General features: G+C 45.5%; 1 protein-coding gene across 2 annotated transcripts in view; it reads left to right on the forward strand.

Annotated features, from left to right (window-relative positions):
* The window catches only part of RHOC (ras homolog family member C), a 35676-nt gene continuing 19832 nt past the window's right edge, over positions 1-15844 (forward strand). The window contains exon 1 of one of the 2 annotated variants that reach the window (XM_081195211.1): positions 1-154. The gene's annotated coding sequence lies outside the window, so the exon portion shown is untranslated. Of the gene's footprint in view, positions 225-15844 lie in introns of both variants that reach the window. The other variant, XM_081195212.1, reaches the window with a different exon arrangement.

Here is a 15844-nt window from a genome sequence, read left to right on the forward strand (position 1 = left end):
CTCCCCGAGGCGGGCCGGGAGGCGGCCTCAGCGGCTGTGTCAGCCCCACCAAGCGAGCCCGGTCCCGCCTCTCCGCTCTCCGAAGGCTCGCGCTTAGTCGGGACGGACCGAGAGGCCAGGGAGCGCGGCGGCCGCAGCCTGACTCCGCTTTAAGGTAGCTGGCAAGGCGAGGAGGGAAGCTCGGGATCGGTTTGGCGGCCCGGCCCGGAGCGCCTTTCCCGTAGGTTAGTGAGCGTGACCCTAAAGTAGCCTGGCTTGAATAGGAGTGGAGCTGAGGGGGAAAGGCGTGGTAGGAGTTGGCGGGGCTGGAGGAAGCGAGAGGGGCGCGCGCAAGAAGGCGGGGTGGGGTAGCAGGTTTTGGGAGTGCGGTATGTATCTCTCCATATCTGTAGATATATACATGGGGCAGGTTCAAGTCAGCCCTTGGAAGGAACCCAACCCAAATCATTAGGCATGCTTACTCAAAAGTAGACCCCGCTGTTGAATGGGGTTTCGTTTCACGTGAATGCGGGGTGCGGGGGAGAGCAGCATCGTCGTCGCGAGCAAGTCCCACTGAGTTCGATGAGACTTACTCCTTAGTAACCGCGGCTAGCCTTGTAGCCTTAGTCATCCTTTAAATATCTGCCGTGGTATTTGCTATCAGGGTGGTTAGCAGAGGTGGAGTGGAGCAAGTGAGGATTGCCTAGTTATTTCAGGTTAATGGACGATCTGAATGCACGTGGGTGTGATACTGTGTCCTTTGCATGGGGGAGGAGGGCACATGCAGTTTCAGTGTACAGTGGTGCCTCGCAAGACGAAATTAATTCGTTCCGCAAGTTTTTTCTTCTTGCGAGTTTTTCGTCTTGCGATGCACGGTTTCCCATAGGAATGCATTGAAAATCAATTAATGCGTTCCTATGGAAACCGCCTTCGGACCAGGTCCAGGGACAGTCTGTCCCCTGACCTCTTCTGAAGGCTGGGGGGGGGGACAAGGGCTTTTCTTCCCACCCCCAGCATTTTAAAAAACCCCGGGACAGCGGAGGACTTCTCCGCTGTCCGGGGCAATCTTAAAATGCTGGCGGGCGGCATTTTAAAATCGCCCGGGACAGCGGAGGACTTCTCCGCTGTCCGGGGCGATGTAAAAGCCCCTGGGAAGGCAGGCAGGGGGGACAAAGACTTTTGCCCCCCGCCCGCCTTCAGAAGAGGTCCTGGACCTCTTCTGAAGGCGGGCGGGGGGCGAAAGTCTTAGCCCCCCCCCGCCTGCCTTCAAAAGCCATCTGTGATAGCGGGAAGCGCTTCCCTGCTATCCCGGACTGCTTTTAAAATGCTGGCGGTGGGGAGCAAAGCCTTTCGGCCCCCGCCGGCCTTCCTGGACCTCTTCTGAAGGCCGGAGGGGGGGGGGAAAGGCTTTGCTCCCCACCACCAGCATTTAAAAGAGGTCCCGGGAGATTTCCCTATGGGCTTTCGTCTTGCGAAGCAAGCCCATAGGGAAATTCGTCTTGCGAAGCGCCTCCAAAACAGAAAACCCTTTCGTCTTGCGGGTTTTCCGTCTTGCGAGGCATTCGTCTTGCGAGGTACCACTGTACAGGATCCAGTGAGCAATGGGGAGAACTGGGGGTAGCTGCTGGGATTTTTTTCCTATGTGGGTTGGAAGGTGTGAAGTGATCTAGGCTTGTGCCGTGGAGAGGTAATTTATTTGAAAGTAACTTTAACAGATGAAACACATTTCTGATTCCCACAGAATCTTAAAAACAGTGGTGAGATGGACTGAACACCTTGTGTGCCCCCCCCAACCCTAAATGCCTGGAGGAGTAAAAAGGCTTCTTCATACAAAAGCCTACTTTCAAAAGCAATGGAAAGCAACACAAGTCTCTTGCTGGAGACCATTGAGCCATATAGGGGCCACCCCAGAAAAGGCTCTGTTTGTAGTACCTCGCCTCACCTCATTTGCTAAGCATAAGGCAAAAATTGTGAAGAGGTATTTTTTGATCTCTAAAGGCAAGGTGTTGTGCCTTGAGCCTAGCTGGAAGCTGTTCTCTGCTCTGGCCTTGAAAGCAAAGCCTAAATACCTTTTCCATGTCAGTGAGTCACATTAATCTTTGCATGCTGTAAGGCACTCTCTCTTTTTTGTTACTACTTCACAGATTTAGGCGCTGAACCCTGGCTCTGATTAATAATTCCATTTGATTGGTTGCCATTTTAATTCCATTATTTTGTCATGTTCCCAGAATGATGTTTTAAAATGTGAATCCTGTTCATCATTCCTTGTGTTCAGTAGATGAAGAATTTCTCTTCACTGATTTGGACAGGAATTGGGATGGGCTGAATCTGTTGGGAGGAAGTTGGAAAAGCACAACTGCTAGTGAGTAACTGAGGGTGGGTGGGAGCTCTGATAAGCAAAAAAAAAAAAAAAAAGTGAACAGTGTGTCAGGGAAGAAAAGTAGCACATTTTCTAACTGCTGCCTGCTTTTTGTGTTCATATATACTCGCCAAAGGATGGTTTTGTTAAAGGTTGCTTAATGTGAACAGCATATTCATATATGGAGAATTTGGTTTGAACCAAACAGGCACTGTGATTATTTCTTTTTCACCCCTGCTCCTCATTCCCTGTTTGCTGCATACCTTTCTGTGTGGCTGTTGCATTTCCTTGTTTGAGGATTCCTGTGAAACTGGCTTGCCATGTGATGTGGACAGTGATTCCCTGTGTCCTTTAAATGCTTGCTTAGCTCACTTTCGGACATTTATAGTGGGGTGGGAAGGAGGTTGTGCTAATAGCTTAGGAGTAAGAAAGCATTCCAGAACCATGACTGAACAGTGCCTCTCTCTCTCTGTCTCTCTCTCTCTCTCTCCCCATCCTCCCTCCCTCTCCTTGGAATTTGGCAGCCAAGTCCTTTCATTGCAAACCAGGCTCCCTAAATCCTGCCCCAGCCTTTTAGAAAACACCCACTGAAAATGGCAGTAGCATTGTCACATTGCTTCACAGGGGTATTTGTGACTGGCAGATGCTTTTGTGTCTGTTGACACAAAAGTGGGATTCCAGCATTTCTGTTAGTTAATGGATAAAAGACAGCTTTGCACTCTGGAGTAAGGGATATATATATATATATATATATATATATATATATATATATATTTGCTTTCGTAGATTTTCACGGGTACAGGAATGCAGGTTTTGGTGTCTTCGGGTATCTTCCCGTGTAAGAGTTGGGGTGTCTAGGCGACGTTTCGACGAGGTCTCACTCGTCATCTTCAGGCTGGTGCTTTCGGCTTCTTGTTACTAGAACAGAGCAGGATCTCAGTGTTTGAGTTCCTATAAATACTGTTGAGGGGGTGTGGTGTATAGCCTCCAACGTTCTGGGCAGATAGGAAGTTCCTAGGTTAATGTGCCTTTTCTTCTTTTGTTCATTAATTACTTGAGGGATATCTTGAGTGATTACTTGAGTGATATTCTGAGTACCACTTAGGAGGGTCATTAGGTGTGGATTAGTTGCTAAAGCTTTCGTGTCTTGACCTCTTGACCTTGTGAAGAGTTTTTCTGAGAAGATGGTTGTACTGCACTTAGTTGTGCTCTGGCTTGGCTTCGTGTATAGGGGCGAGCTGTGGTTTTGTGCCCTGTGCCAGCCAGATCTGTGTAGGGATTGCAGGGGGGTGCAGCATCCGGAGGTGCCACTATGGTTTGGCTACTGGATGGTGTCTGTAATTTATCTGTGGAGAGGGTCTGGGTTTGGGTCTGGTGTGGTTGATTGGAGATGGCGTTCTGTGTGCCTCTGGTTCTGGTGTCGGTTTTTGTGGGGAGGGCTAATTTCCAGATGTCTGGCAGGCGGGACGTGTCGTCACGCTTGTTCATGTTGTGAGGGTGTTTCTCTATCTCGATGGCTTCCATGATTATTCTCTTGTGGTGATGTTCCATGTTAAAGAGCAATTTGGAATCTGCAAAATTAATTTCGTGTCCTGTTTCTTTCATGTGTTGGTAAAGAGAGGAAGTTTTTTCTTCTTTTTTGACGGCATTCTTGTGTTCTGCGATACGTGCATTTATTCGTCTGTTTGTTTGTCCAATGTACGTGGCTGGGCAGACTTTGCAGGGTATTTCATAGACCCCTTGGTTTTCTAACTGGATTTTATCTTTTGGGTTTCTGAGGATATTGGCTATTTTTTGGTTGGTGCAAAAGGCTGTTTTGATATTGTGTTTATGGAGGATTTTGCTAATTTTATCTGTAGTGCCCTTGATATAAGGAAGGAGGGCCATGCCATTGTTTTCTTCTGTGTCTTGGTTTTTGGGGGGTGTTTCTTTTTGGATTAGCTTCGTAACCCTGTTTTGCTGGTATCCGTTGGCGATTAACACATTTGAGAGATTCTGTAACTCAGTTGTCAAGTGGTCTTTGTCAGCCAGGCGTTTGGTTCTGGAGATGAGAGTCTTGGCTACGGAGTTTATTTGTGCAGGGTGGTGGTGTGATTGTGCATGTAAGTAGCGGTTGGTGTGTGTTTTTTTCCGGTAGATAGTGTGTCCTAGGGAGCCATCAGGTTTTTTGTAGATTAGGACGTCAAGGAAGGGAAGTTGGTTGTTGGCTTCTATTTCCATAGTGAATTGTATTTTGGGGTGTAGGCTGTTGAGATGTGTGAGGAAGCTGTCTAGTTTTTCTTTCCCGTGTGGCCAAATTACAAAGGTGTCGTCAACATATCTGAGCCAAAGTTTGGGTTTGTGTTCTGACTTGTCTAAAGCATTGGTTTCAAAGTGTTCCATGTACAAATTTGCGATGACCGGTGAGAGGGGTGATCCCATAGGCGCTCCTTCTATCTGTTTGTATCTTTGTCCATTGTGGATGAAGTACGTGTTGGTTAGGCAGTGGTTGGTCAGGTGGAATTTAAGTTGGAAGCATGTGGGAATTAAGTTGTTGTCCCGGCAGTTGCGTAGGAACAAGAGATCACATAAGATGGTGGCTCTTCGGATTTCTAGTTTCTCGTAGGTTCTTGTCAGCTGGAAGGTTTCCTCCCCGTAGAGGTGAGATATTTGCTTTCCACTCTAAAACCCCAGCTACCGAAAGGATCCTGAAACGAACTGAACTATCCCTAATCAGAAACGAAATACATAAGAAAAGATACCTACTAAACCAAACCAACAAAGATCTGCTCACTCTTCACCTCAAACTCTGTAACAAAATCCACCCTGCACTCTGGGACAAATGCAAACAACTAGCCGTCTGGAGAGCTGAAACTGAGACCTCACATAAGACAGACAGACACACCAACAAACTCCACAAACTAGAGAAACGCCAGAAGCCCAGCCACCCTCCACAACAACCCATGAAACAAACAGTACATAACATATCAGACAGGATCCTCACCCCAACTGAAACCAAAGTACTCTCCAAAGGTTTCAACTTTGCAGTCGCCCCGAGACGCATCCCCACGGAAAACATCATATGCGGAGTCGAAGCTAGCCTAACCAAAATCGACCCAGATGAAGCCAATAAAATCAGACTTGAAGTCACCAACATCCTCTGCTCCAGCAAACCACCCAGAAGCAATTTACACAAAGAAGAACAGAAAGCACTCACCAACCTGAAGAAAGACAACAACATAATCATTCTCCCAGCAGACAAAGGTAATGCCACTGTTGTGATGAACACATCGGACTACCAAGCAAAACTATCAAATCTACTCCAAGACCCTACCTACCAACCTATAAAAACAGATCCCACCACCTATCTGGAAAAAACCACCAAATCCAAAATAAAAGCCTCTCCTATCAGTGAAGAAATCCAGCTAAGAATCATCCCCAGAGAAAAATCATCCAGATGCCCCAAACTCTACGGTCTCCCCAAGATACACAAAGAAGGAACACCACTCAGACCAATAGTCAGCTCCATAGGCTCACCTCTACAAAATCTCGCTAAATTTCTCGCTAAGCAACTTCAGCCCTATGCAGAATCCATCGCTTCACACGTTACTAACTCCTTCCAGTTCATAGAAACAATAAAGAAGCAAAACCTACATCCCGATGACCTACTTGTGAGCTTCGATGTTGTATCTCTCTTCACTCAAGTGCCCATTAATGAAGCCTTGACAGCCATTCAAAACAAATACAATCCCCCCAAATACATCCTGGACCTGACCAACCACTGCCTAACCAACACGTACTTCATCCACAATGGACAAAGATACAAACAGATAGAAGGAGCGCCTATGGGATCACCCCTCTCACCGGTCATCGCAAATTTGTACATGGAACACTTTGAAACCAATGCTTTAGACAAGTCAGAACACAAACCCAAACTTTGGCTCAGATATGTTGACGACACCTTTGTAATTTGGCCACACGGGAAAGAAAAACTAGACAGCTTCCTCACACATCTCAACAGCCTACACCCCAAAATACAATTTACTATGGAAATAGAAGCCAACAACCAACTTCCCTTCCTTGACGTCCTAATCTACAAAAAACCTGATGGCTCCCTAGGACACACTATCTACCAGAAAAAAAACACACACCAACCGCTACTTACATGCACAATCACACCACCACCCTGCACAAATAAACTCCGTAGCCAAGACTCTCATCTCCAGAACCAAACGCCTGGCTGACAAAGACCACTTGACAACTGAGTTACAGAATCTCTCAAATGTGTTAATCGCCAATGGATACCAGCAAAACAGGGTTACGAAGCTAATCCAAAAAGAAACACCCCCCAAAAACCAAGACACAGAAGAAAACAATGGCATGGCCCTCCTTCCTTATATCAAGGGCACTACAGACAAAATCAGCAAAATCCTCCATAAACACAATATCAAAACAGCCTTTTGCACCAACCAAAAAAATAGCCAATATCCTCAGAAACCCCAAAGATAAAATCCAGTTGGAAAACCAAGGGGTCTATGAAATACCCTGCAAAGTCTGCCCAGCCACGTACATTGGACAAACAAACAGACGAATAAATGCACGTATCGCAGAACACAAGAATGCCGTCAAAAAAGAGGAAAAAACCTCCTCTCTTTTCCAACACATGAAAGAAACAGGACACGAAATTAATTTTGCAGATTCCAAATTGCTCTTTAACATGGAACATCACCACAAGAGAATAATCATGGAAGCCATCGAGATAGAGAAACACCCTCACAACATGAACAAGCGTGACGACACGTCCCGCCTGCCAGACATCTGGAAATTAGCCCTCCCCACAAAAACCGACACCAGGACCAGAGGCACACAGAACGCCATCACCTATCAACCACACCAGACCCAAACCCAGACCCTCTCCACAGATAAATTACAGACTCCATCCGGTAGCCAAACCATAGTGGCACCTCCGGATGCTGCACCCCCCTGCAATCCCTACACAGATCTGGCTGGCACAGGGCACAAAACCACAGCTCGCCCCTATACACGAAGCCAAGCCAGAGCACAACTCAGTGCAGTACAGCCATCTTCTCAGAAAAATCTCTTCACAAGCTCAAAAGGTCAAGACACGAAAGCTATAGCAACTAATCCACACTTAATGACCCACCTAAGTGGTACTCAGAATATCACTCAAGATATCACTCAAGATATCCCCCAAGTAATTAAGGAACAAAAGAAGAAAAGGCACAATAACCTGGGAACTTCTTCTCTGCACCACACCCCCTCAACAGTATTTATAGGAACTCAAACACTGAGATCCTGCTCTGTTCCAGTAACAAGAAGCCGAAAGCACCAGCCTGAAGATGACGAGTGAGACCTCGTCGAAACGTCGCCTAGACACCCCAACTCTTACACGGGAAGACACCCGAAGACACCAAAACCTACATTCCTGTACCCGTGAAAATCTACGAAAGCAAATATATATATATATATATATAACACCATTAAATAGGTAACTTGTTTAAGTCCATAATTTTCTCTGCTTGAATATTATAGATGAGTCTTATTTTCACTGTGTGAAGAAGCATCTTGTATGTAGCTTCAAAAATGGGGTTCCAATAGTTTTTTAAACTATGGGTCATTCTTGCCAGCAGACTTTGGACATGCAAACCACCAGGGAAGTTTTGCTAGGCAAGCACTATTGAAACTACTTTGAACTGCATAAATAAATTCTTGTTCAACTCCTATTCACTTCTGGGGGGTTGTGCTGCGAAAGAGATTAGAAAGCTCTTTATTGAAGCTGCTTCCAAACTGGCAGAACTTTGTGCTTCCCAATCATTGCTCTATGTGTAATTGTTGTTAACTTTCTATGTTTCAGGGAATATGGAGGATAACACTTTGTGTGTGTGCATCCCACTATGTTCCATCTGTACGAGTGCGTGTGACATAACAGTTTGAGTAGGGAAGCAGCAACTCTGAGCATGCTTTTAAAAAAAATTGAATCAATTTTAATTTGTGCTAAAGCACTTTTTATTTAGGCATCGTCATTGTGTGCTTTCTTTGGATTGTTTTAAAGGTACTCTAAAATATTTGCAAAAGGAAAAATATAGCATGGTGCTAAAATAGCACCAACTGAAGGGCTTAATCGATTTAAGTGCTTCTGCATGAACCTTTTTAAAAAAAATTAAGACAAAAAGGCATTTTAATGCAAAAGAAAAAGTTGATTCAGGGCCCAGTCCTATGGTTCCCTGGGAAGATATAGACCAGGGGTCAGCAAACATTTTCAGCAGGGGGCTGGTCCACTGTTCCTCAGACCTTGCGGGGGGCTGGGCTGTATTTTGGGGGGGGGATTGATGCAAGAGCACTACGAGCCCTAGTGGCTGCTTACCTGTGTCTGGCAGGGGCTGGTGTCAGCAGAGGGACGATGAGAATGCGCGATAGGGCTCCAGAGAGGGGCTGCTTAAAACGGCGCTGCTGCTGGCACCAACAAAGACCAGCCCTCTTACTCCTCTAGGCGTGGCGGGGAGAAGCCAGGTGGAGGGAGGGAGGAGTTTCCGCCACTGCCGCTGTGTGAGGGAGAGAGAGGGAGAACGTGTTCGCTGGCGATCCACGTGGCTATTCCTGGACCATTCGTGGGCCGGATCCAGAAGGCAATTGGACCTGATCCGGCCCATGGGCCTTAGTTTGCCTACCCATGATATAGACAAACCATGAGCTGTAACCAAGGTTTATTCTTGGGTATACAGCTCTGTTTGTCTGGAGGAAACAAACCACGAGCCCAGGTTTGGATGGCATGCTAATCCAAATCATAACTCTCAGCAGCAGAGGGAATAGGGAAGGAGTGACTGTGTTCTCTCCAGGAACCCTTAGATTTGTGTTTTGCCATGATTTGGCTTAGTGTTATGTGGAAACTATCTCTCTGGTAGATCCTCCATAAAAAGTGTATTGACAAAGCATGACTATTCTACCTGTTGTGGAAGTATCCTTGAACACAACTTTCTATACTTACCTAATGAATCTGCATTGAAATTTGGGGAAGTGCAGAATTAAGAGTGTTCCTTTCCCAAAAGGTTTTGAATTTGACTGTTGCAAAATAAATATTGTTGCTTCTTGTTGTAGAGAAATTTAAAGAAACATGATATTGGGCAAATATTGAATGACTGTCAGGCCAATAACAGTAAAGCACTCCACTTGAAACTCAGAATTATGCGTTTGCTTTAAGTGGGAGAGATACATTTTAAATAAATTGCCAAGTTCACTTCTAGGACTTGTGTGTGTTCATTTGAAATGCAGATCATAATCTCCTGAGTGGAATCAGAAAATTGGGGTTTTTTTGCATGTTCCTTGGGTGTGTGTGTGTGTGTGTGTGTGTGTGTGTGTGTATTTAAGCCCAGTGGTCAGATCCCCATGATACATGCTGTTATACCACTTTAACAGTTGGATAATCCAGATAACTTTATTTTGTTAAGGTTGCTGGAAATTGTTAGTCTGTGACTTAACAAACTACAGTTCCTATGATTATTGCAAGGAGACTGTGATTGCTAAATAAGAGTGTGCTTTAAATGTATGATGTGGATATGACCAATGTTTCCCAAAATAGCAGTTTGCTTATCTGAATCTTGGAGGCTAAATTAAGTCTCTCAGCTTTTTCCCCCACCCACCCACCCACAGCAGTGTGTCCTCTTGCATCTTGTACAGCAATCCCTTCAGCTTGTTCATAGGGAGGTGTCTATCATTGCAGTCCAGTGGACAGTGTCAAGCCTGAATGGGTTAACAGAGCTTAGACTGCATTTAGTCACACAGATACCGTAACAGAGGCAACCCTTCTTTCCAAAGATTTCATCACATCTCAACAGAGGACTGGATCTAGAAAGATAAAAACCACTGCAAACCTGGGGAGGGAAGAATTCATTGTTTTCTGGATCTGACATTCAGATCTATTTATGTGAAGCTTAGGCGACAAGTGAAAAACTCAGTAGCATCACCGCCTTGCCAAAATGAATGAATGTGGGCATTGTCTTCATTGAAAGAGAAATTATTCCATAATCTTGACTGGAGTGTAAATCTGGGAGGAAAAAGGAGAGCGTTCATCTGAGTATGTGTTTGTTTAACTTACTGTAGCTTGGCCTGCTACAAAAAAAAAATACTTCTAAAAAGTAAAGTATAGGATACAACAAAACAAATGCTTACTCAAAGCAATCTGACTAGTTTGGCTGCTCTGAAAAGTTAACTTTGTCTCCAGTGTTGCTGTGACATTTGACAACAAGGTTCCTGCACTGTAAATCTGAAGCCAGAACTATGAGGCACATGTGACTTACTAACATGCTCTTTCAGGCTTATACCTTGGGCAAAACATGCAAAGTTTCATGAATACTGTGATCCATCCCACTTCCTTTGCTGATTCACGTTTTAAACCTCCTTTCCGTAGGGGTAATAATCTTTTGTGGATGTGCAGATGAGAATCAAGAATTCTTAACTCAAACAAGCAAACAAACAAATTCATAAACTCAGCCCTGCATGGTAATGTGTTGGTCAAGACCCATCCAAACCATAGTAGGGCCAACTTAAACATTTGTTAGAGACCTATGGCTGGGATCCTGTCTCTCTACTGAATGCCTGAAAAGGGTAGGTGCTTGCTCTTTCCCTCCAACCTATCGCTTTTCATCTCCTCTCCCTCCCACTGCTGCTTCTCTGTTAGCTACAGCAAAAGATGTACCATATTTTTCGCTCTATAGGATGCACCCAACCATAGGACGCACCTTGTTTTAGAGGGGGAGAACAAGAAAAAAAAATATCTCCCCCTCTCTGCTCAGCGCCCCTTCAGCCCCTTCAATTTCTCCTCCCATTTCTCCTCCCGCTTGGTTGAAGGGGTGCTGCGCAGCTCTCCCTCTCTGCTGAAGCCAAGAAAGTCTTGCTCTCCCAGCTTCAGCAAAAGGAACCTGAAGCCTCCGGAGCGCAGCGGGACCTCCCTGAGTTCTCGCTGCGCTCCGGAGGCTTCGGGTTCCTTTTGCTGAAGCTGAGAGAGCAAGACTCCCCTGACTTCAGCGAAAGGAACCTGAAGCCTTTAGAGCGCAGTGGGAACTCACACTGTGCTCCGAAGGCTTCAGGCAGCTATCCCTGAAGCCTGGAGAGCAAGAGGGGTGGGTGCGCACCGACACCTCTCGCTCTCCAAGCTTCAGCGAAAGCAACGTGAAGCCTCCGGAGCGTGGAGGCAGCACTCCCTCTGTGCTTCGGAGGCTTCGCGTTGCTGTCGCTGAAGCCAAGGAGCCTGCATTTGCTCCATAGGACACACACACATTTCCCCTTAATTTCTGGAGGGGGAAAAGTGTGTCCTATAGAGCGAAAAATACGGTACTTGGGGGCCACAGCTAGAGAAAAGAGTGCAATTTGGGACTCCAGCTTGTCCTGCCAGTTTCTCCTGGGAAAACCCAATCTTTTTCACCGAATCCAGTGGGATTTTCCATGGAGTGATGCTTGATCTGATTCAATGTTAAAGAGTGGGCTTTTCTGGGAAAAGCAGCAGGGCAAACAGAAAATGCCTCCGCCCCATTCTTTCTTGGCACAGGACAAGCAGAAGTGTGGACGAGCCCTTAGAGTGGATAAAGGCTGATTTGGAAGCAGGGAAAGGCTCCTTAACATTTTCTGCACCTGAACAATTCTTCAGTTGATGCATCTCCCAGGGAGTGAGGTGAAGTGGGATGCAGGAAAAGGTTTGAATCTTAAAGTTGGAAAGAGTGTGCTGGTGGTCATCTAGCCCAACCCCCCATTTGATGCAGGAACTGTAATGCAGGGCATTACAAATCCCTGACAGGTGGCTCACCAGCCTCACCACCAGTGAATCCCACCCCTTCCCAAGGCAGACTGTTGCACAGTTGTTGGAGATTAAATAGCTGCCTTCTCTCCAAATCTCATTTTCTCTTTCTGCCAGTTCTTAGGTGAGTGACAAAGACTCGGATTCCCAGGGCCAGCTGTCCTGCCAAATGACTAGCTCGGCCCTTAAATCCCAATTCCCTTAGATCACTACTGTACAGTGGTGCCCCGCAAGACGAAATTAATTCGTTCCGCAAGTTTTGTTGTCTAGCGAATTTTTCGTCTTGCGAATCACGAAATCCCATAGGAATGCATTGAAAATCAATTAATGCGTTCCTATGGTCAAAAAAAGTCCAAACAAAGCCAAATTTGGTACAACAACAGTTTATTAATTGCTCTTTAAAGTCACACATACTGTAAAGAGCAGTTCAAAAATTGAAGGGAAAATAAATTAACTTTATAAACAAAACATGTCTTTGTTTTTAGACAAAGGAAACAAAGTCGCGAGACGTTTTCGTCTTGCGAAGCAAGCCCATAGGGAAATTCGTCTTGCGAGGCAAATCGAAAACGGAAAAACCTTTCGTCTAGCGAGTTTTTTGTATTGCGAGGCATTCGTCTTGCGAGGTACCACTGTAGTTCTGAATTGTGTGCCTTGGCACACTTGTGTACTTGTAAGAATTGCCTGCACACCAGGAGCAAATATATAAATAAAATGAGAGCCTGGAGAAACCAGCTCAGGAGAGAGGAGATGCCAGATGCATCTATGCATGAATTGCTGATCTCTGGTCTTTTCTGCTTCTGTTTGGTTTTTGCTAGTTGGGTGAGTAATTCTGTTGCATTGCATGTGATGGTTAATCCTATAACTCTTGCTGCTGCAGCACAGCAGCCTGTCTCTTGCACCTTCATGTCAGGAGCAAGCTGTGCACCAGAATGTGGGTTGTGTGGATTTTCCTACATGGGGGTGGGTGTGTTAAAGTCTAACCCAAGGAAGAGTGGAACAGGGCACTTTCTTTGCCCAAATTCCATGTCTCCTTCCCTCATTTTTGGGGTGAAATTGTTTTTCCAAAAGGGCGTGGTGGTGAAGGGGTCAGCATCCTCTCCTACCTGCCTTTACTACACTTTAAATTGCCCTTCGCCCCAGTTTATTGTGAAGAAAGCTGACAGGTTAGAGCCGTAGCTGGGGGGGGGGGCTTGCCAGGTGTTTTCCCTCAGGTGGAGCCTCCAGAGGGGTGCCACTGAGGCTACCAGGCTGTGTTTGTGTATGCAAATGTGCAAGGGGATGCCAAAATGGGTCTTTGTCCTGGGTGAAATAAAGCCTACTTTCTTTCGCCCCTGCGACTAGTTACACATATACAGGAGCATAGGATATTGGGTTCTTTAGAGCATAGGCAAATCCTATATGTTTTTGTTCCGAATGCTTATAACACACGAGATGCTCTCAAAGCATCTTATAAGAGATTCTTACAATAATAACACATTCAGATCTAATGAGGAGCAGAAATCACATGGCAGCATTTCCTGCCCTCCTCCTCGCTTTGCCCTGGTGTTATAGCACACAGTAGCTCCCACAAAAATCCTCTGAGGCAAGGAAGTGATGCTGAGCGGCTAGACCTTGCTCTGTCTGTCATGGAATCTGAAGTATTGTTGTATTTTCTAAAAGTAAATCTTTGGGGATGTAAGAGTGAAGTGTGCTTCTTGGTTTTAATTGAGCAAAAAGTGTTCCTCAGTTTCCAGATGTTTGTGAAATGCATTCAGATTATTTCAAAACACAGGTTTTTATGGGGTAGAGGGCACTTGCTTCCTCTGTTTGCTGCTTTTTCCTTGCCAGAAATGACAGACTGAGTAGTCCCAAGAACTGCCGTAACAGGAAGGGTTTTCAGTCCCAGTAAGTGCATCACCTTTTACAAGGCTGCATCTCAAACTTTATGGGCTTTGATAAAGAACAGGCTAGTCAGTTTTGTACTTGTTTGAAAGCTCATGTCCAAATATATTTCCCAGTTCATCCTTTATGCCCCTGGTGCTATAAATGGTAGAAAGGAAATGTTCATGTTCAGGAAGTGTCTTTGTTTCTCTTGATGTGTGCTAAAATAAACTTTATAACATGAAGATGAACAAAGCATAAACTTCTCCACTTTGTTGCTTGGGCTTCAACATCACGTGTGCTGCTTGGTTTTTTGCAACAGGAGGTGAGGAGTTTTGTGTTTGATTCTGCTAAATGGAATTTGGCAGCACAGATTTTTAAAGGATAGACCTATCAGGTACACTTGACCCAATGATGGTTGATCTGCTCCAGGCTTCTCAGTGTGTTTCCTAGCTAGCACAGGCATACACCTGATACCTGAAGCAGACCCATAGCTGGGGGGGGGGTAGCCAGGTTTTTTGTCCTAGGTGAAGTCTCCAGGGGTATTGAGGCTCCCAACCTGTGTGCGTGTGTACACAAGTGTGCGTGGGGAGAGGGAGTGTGCCAAACTGGGTATTTGACCTGGGTGAAATAAAGCCAGGTTTCGCCCCTGCCTGAAGAAAAGATGTGGCACATTAATGGAAATGAATTTTATTGCATCATTTTACAATGTGAATGGCTTAAAAGCTACAGGCTTTACTAAGGCTAGTGGAGGACAATGAAACAAAATATATACAACTTCCATAGGTTGTGATATGTCAACCATGTTCAAAAACAAAAACTGTCTGCTCAGATAACTTTGGATTGATCTCCCAAATGTCACTTGATAACTTTCAAAATGAGTCTTCCATCTGTCTTGTCATGATGGAATTGCCTATTGCCACAGGAAGAGTATGTTTCCTGAACCTGTGTTTGCTGAGGTAACGGTGATGGTAGGGAGAATCAGTAGGTGTTTCCCCCCTTTTCTGTCCACTTATTGTCCCTTGCAGATGCCCCTAGTTTCTCTTTCTCCAGTTGAACTGGTTTCTTGTCTCACATCCTTCAGTTTGGTAGGGGAAGGCAGAGGAGTTTTAAGCGGCTGCAGGGGTGCCAACTAGAATAAAATATTGGAGGGTCCAGGTAAGCCCCACCCCACATAATCACATGACACAGTGCACACACATTGTGTGAATGGCAATTCCCATGAGCTTTGGGGGGGGGCCCTCAATTATTTTATTGGGGATGAAGACCCCTCAACATCTAGGAGTTGGCTCCTATGAGCAGCCGGGCTTGGCAGGAGAGGGGGAGTGGCATTTGGACCTTAAGCTGCTTCTGTGTGGTGACCGGCACTTGGGGCAACATTCTCTACATGGGTATCTCACCCTAGGTTCCCAACAGAAATCTTTGTTGATTTGTACAGAAACTAAGAGGGTTTCTGCTGAACTTGCATTTGACGTTGGGCTGAGTAGTTCAAAAGTAAGGAAACACTAAAAAAGGAAAAGGAAAACCTAAAAGGAGAATGATACATGTTCTGTGTGGGAACTGATGTGTTGCAGTCTTGTACATGGCTACTTGGAAATAAACTCCATTGTGTTCAATGGGACTTTTCTCCCACAAAATCGGACTGAACAACATGTACACAGTCCCCTTTGATTTTGGTTGGAACAAATACCCATGCAAACACAAGCCACAGACTTCTATCTTTTTGTGTATCGTGCAGCATTTTCTGCCCATTTACAAATGTACAGTTGCTTGCTTTGCCAAAAATCTCATCATCTGGATCAGATGTCAGGAAGCAGAGATCGATATAAAAGCTGTGGAAGATGTGGAGCGTAGTCTTC

This window comes from Podarcis bocagei (genome assembly GCF_964188305.1).
Source record: "Podarcis bocagei genome assembly, chromosome: 5".
NCBI lineage: Eukaryota > Metazoa > Chordata > Lepidosauria > Squamata > Lacertidae > Podarcis > Podarcis bocagei.